A 4903-nucleotide genomic window follows, 5' to 3' on the forward strand; every position below is an offset into this window, starting at 1 on the left:
TTGGCTGCAGGGCCGCGTCCTAAAACCCTTTTATAATCTATCGATTAGATTTATGATTCGAAAATTATAAAAGTAGGGTAGACATGTGGAGATTATCCGGCTGAACAAAACGTGCATTTATGAAACGGGTTTGTTTTCCACAGACCTTATTTCCAGCTATTTTCCAAAACCCTTGTCGAGGGAACCAGCAGCTTACTTCCTGGTTTTAGGACGCGTCACTGCACCTCTCAATATGATGCCAATATAAACAAGGTCTTCTGTCGGCTCTGTACATCAATGCCGACCTATGCTGACAAGTAAGTGAAGAGTAGACAATATAAAGGTATTGGCGAAATGTCCCACCAGTTTAGGATAATGAAGGTTCTAATCAAATCAATTACATATAGCCATTACATGTCTAACTCCTAATGACAGGAAGGCAGAAAGCGCATTATACAAATAATAATAATAGCAGACATTTTTTAACAATGACCACAATATCATTATTTTAATAAACCAAATATGAACAATTGAGGAAAATGAGGAAGAACTGATGATTAAAATGTTGTAGTACAAGTAGTAATGTAGTTAGTGCATACATTACTATTGCAACAAATGTGTTAAAGAGCTTACGAAATGAAGGACAATACTGTTCTTATTACGATAATATATATACTATTATTAATGGGAAATCATGTCATTCATGACAATATGCCCGCAGTATTTATAAATCGTGGTTTATTACAACTTTCCATGCTCACTTCCGATGTTACACGACCGCTCCGAACAAAACAGCTTTCGCCGGTTAGTGACGTCACGCACGTCACGAGTAGAACACCTGTTGAATAATACACTACCTCTGTGGCTGATGTCGGACTCTGGAGACAGAATCGAGTGACAGACAAGACTCATTTGGCGGAGATCCGATGCGGCAACAGAACACAGACTGGTTTACATTTGACTTTAATTCATAGAGATTCTCAATAAATAGTAAATCAATAATAATGACTCTGCTGAAATAACCAGTTTAGATACATATAGCTGGTCAGGCTGTTGTAAATTGACCAGCCAGTATATATTAGGCTGGAATGGTTGGCTGGAGAGGGGTTTTGGACACTTCAGCTGGCCAGGAGGGCTGGTTTATCCATCTATCACCAGCTTATGTTTAATAATAGTATTAAATATACCCTGCTGGGAGCTTACCAGGATTCCAGGTGACCAGCATACATTAAATACTGGTATGATTATTTAAACAAGAGAACATAAATATATTACAAAGATTCACTGTGTCATGTATTCTGGTATCTACAAAATAAAGACATTGTATAGTGTTCATAATAGTATTTTAATTTAATAAATAGCTAGTTAATATAATAAAATACACAGTAACAATACAATAATTATACAAATAACAACCAACCTGCAAATCAACCTACACATCAAAATAAATATATTATCTAAAACCGGTGCATTTGATTTAAAATAAAATTAATACATAGAATTCAATATTTAAATGGTAACAAAAACCGTAACACTATGCATGATAAGAACAAGGCGACAAAGAAAGTGTTTGTTGTTTTTCCTTGTTCATGTCTATAATGTTTCCCGTTGTGTAGCGTCCAGCCTTTCCCAATCTGACCTGCACTTCTGTCTGTTGAAGCCACTTCTTGAAGCAAACTGAAAAGAAATGTACAGATATAAGTACACTGTAAAAAGAAAACTTAATATTTACGTTAACATTTGGGCTGCTGTGGTTGCCAGAACCGTTAAAGTATAATACATTACAAATTACAGTTGGTTGGCATAGAGTCTAGACGTTACAGTCAACAATTGCTTATGGTGAATTACAATGGCAAAAACAAATAGAGCTAGTGTACACGGTGCAGCTGTATTATCTGGGAAATAGAAGAATCGGATCAGGATTCGGTATTGGCAGACAATCAATATCAAATGAATCGGATCATTATTAGCATCTGATCACCTTTGTCGACTTGCAGCCTAAATACAAAGATAACTCCACTCCTCTCCTACCACTCTTACCTCTAATAAGCCTTGGTAGAACTAGTGTCCGAGTCATAGGGTCCAGAGGCCTGTACTACGAAGCCGGTTCAACCTAACCTGGATATGTTTGAGTTAGCCGGTTGGCCTAATCCAAAACATACGTGCTCTCGCTAAACGGTCCTACAACGGGGGTTATCAAGTGGATCGCTCAAGCCAGCCGTGTCCTATCTAGTTAGGTGCGCTTTCACATGAAAGGGGTGGTATCTGGAGCATTTGACCAATCACAAACATGGAGAAGCGCACTGACAGTGCAGCGTCATACTTCCTGAATGAAAAGTGCACTTTAATACTAGTCAAAGATGAAGAAGTTAAACTTTAAACATCCATGACTTAAACATTACATGTGACTCGAGTGTTTCCTCAACTTAATGTGTTGCTTAAAATAATACTTCTGCATCCAGTCTGTGACGCTGTGAGTGCTGCACGGCCAGATACGGCTCAGCTGACTCAGATCAGGAGATATGATACATTATGAAGTGATGTGCCGCGGACTGTAGGCCTACTTAATGTTACTCTGACCCGGTTACTTATGTCGTGGCAGATATTTAAGTAAGCTTTCTTAACGCTAATGTTATAATAGTCAGATGGCTCTGAAGATGGGGGTGATATTCTATTAATGTTCACGTTCACACAGTCGGTGATTTTTGCCGGCCGTCTTTCCTGCAACGGCAGCTTTTCTGTGTTTCCTTTCTCCTGTGACTTGATCGCTTTAAACTCCGCACACTGAGCTCTGATTGGTCAGCAGGCGGTGCTTTCACTGAATTGAGCTCTTAGCCTGCAACCTAACCTGCTCCGGGGCAGTTTAGCCGTTCAGCATCAGTTACCATGGAGATCTAGCCCGCTAAAAAGAGAACCAGCTTCGTAGGACCGGAAAGCCGGAGTTTTCCCTGAAGTTAGCCGCGAAGAGAACATCCTGCTTCGTAGTACAGGCCTCAGGACTGACTGAAGACATGTGGAACAGAGGACAGGCATGGTTCCATGTACAGGAAACTGGAACTTTGAACAGGTGTTTTCATCTTTTCTGCCTGAAGATTCACAAGTTCTTGATCAGGTGTTTGATGTGGGCTGGCATGATCCTTTCTGCAGCGATAAATAAAGAAAACAAAGATTTTTTTTTTAATAATGGTAACAACAATAATATTAGTATAATTATGTATATAGCACTTACACAATTGCAAAGTGATTCTCACAACAAAAATAAAGAACAAAACAATATCAACAATAAAAAAACAAATTATTACAGGAATGTTGAGACAAATAAATGTTTTTTCAGTCTTTACAATGCACTGTCGGAAATGACCTTCCAAAGGCTAAATTCAAACTCAATACCATAAATAACTGGGTACCAAAGTGCTTTACCTGATAGAACACGCTCCACACGGAGCAGCAACCATCCGGCTCGGCCTTTTGCTGCATATCATCTCCTCCCTCTATCTCTCTCTCTCTGGTGTTAGGTTCCAGTAGATCTCTACTATCCAATAAAACAGAAATTCCCCAAAAAAATCATATTAAAAATGTTAAAAACAATGACTGGCTGTTGGCATTGAAATGGATTAGAATCTCACCTTTTTCCTGGATGTCAGGAAGGCCATGGAGTCGTTCCCTTCAAGTCCGCAACCAGTCATAGGAGTTCAAATGCAAAGCCTGAATGATGACAAGAGCGAGAGACATACATTTTATAATTATATTTTTAATTCATACCAGAGCAGTGTGTACAGGCCCTGTACGACATGCAAAGAACAGATCAAATCCCCTGAGAGACTCACACACTTTGGTGATGTCCTCATCTGATAATGTTTCATTTTTTAGCAGCATAGTAACATTACTCAAAGTATATGTCAGACCCAACTCATTTACAGTATGTTTTGCATCTCCTCAACAATGGTCTGTATAGTTGAGTAGAAAAAAACTGTCCCTACAATTTCAGGTAGATTAACACACATTTGTAAGAAAAGTTTACAATGAAGCACAAAATCCCTCTTTGTATTAAGCGAGCTGCCACAGAAAGTGCAGCTTAACATGCTAACCTTTGGTGAGCTACAGTAAAGCTAACTTTATGCTCAACACAAAACCTTTAACGTGCATTACATTGACGATTTTAAACACAACTTAACTTTCTCTACTTGTAAGATAACGTTTAGTTAACTTACCCTTAAATAACTACATCACGTTTTTCAGTGGAAACACAAACTGCAGAAAACGTTAGCTGCTAACTGTTGTTAGCTAAGACAGCTAGCTCTTAAGGGAAGTAACATAGCCTCATGGCAAACGTAAGGTTGAGTTAACGTAACGTTGTAAGAAAGCAAAACGAACCTTCGAGAAAGCGTTTACTCTCTCTCCTTAGCGGGCATTGTTGATTGTTCGAAACACGATCTCTTGATGTGCTGCCCCACACATCGTCGGTTTCATCGACCCTGGGTTACCTGGTCTAGCAAACGTCCGCCTCGTACGACGCACTTGTTTTGTCCATATACGCAACATTTGATCATTTTTTGGCCACAAAACCATCCCATAACCAGATGTTGAGACGGCCCCACATCCCCATACAACATATCGCTTGCCAATTATTCTTGGCGTCTTATTGCTGTGCATCCTTTGTCGTAATATTTGGCCCTTCAATGCATTCAAACGGGACTGAGCTCAGCTGTGTTCCACTCATGACGTCACCGCCGGAAATGGCCGAAGTTGATGTTTCCGGCGCAACGAACGATTGTTACTAACTGACAACTTTTGTATGCTGTTATAATCGTGATTTATTAAAAATAGATCAATAATAAAAAAATCATATGGCACATTCCACAATACAAATGCAACCTCTATCATATACTAAGCCCACTAACAGGTGCTAAAAGCATTTCGTAAG

General features: G+C 39.3%; 1 long non-coding RNA gene across 2 annotated transcripts; it reads right to left on the reverse strand.

Annotated features, from left to right (window-relative positions):
* Window positions 1-2856: 2856 nt before the first annotated feature.
* On the reverse strand, window positions 2857-4448 carry LOC139434649 (uncharacterized). Of its 2 annotated transcripts, none has more exons than XR_011643986.1 (4): window positions 4354-4448; window positions 3606-3684; window positions 3400-3508; window positions 2857-3120 (listed from the first exon to the last, which is right to left on the reverse strand). It is a non-coding gene; the product is annotated as an uncharacterized lncRNA (long non-coding RNA). The 2 variants fall into 2 exon arrangements; XR_011643987.1 differs by having other exon boundaries at window positions 3400-3511.
* Window positions 4449-4903: the final 455 nt, after the last annotated feature.

Source organism: Pseudochaenichthys georgianus, chromosome 10 (assembly GCF_902827115.2).
Source record: "Pseudochaenichthys georgianus chromosome 10, fPseGeo1.2, whole genome shotgun sequence".
Taxonomy (NCBI): domain Eukaryota; kingdom Metazoa; phylum Chordata; class Actinopteri; order Perciformes; family Channichthyidae; genus Pseudochaenichthys; species Pseudochaenichthys georgianus.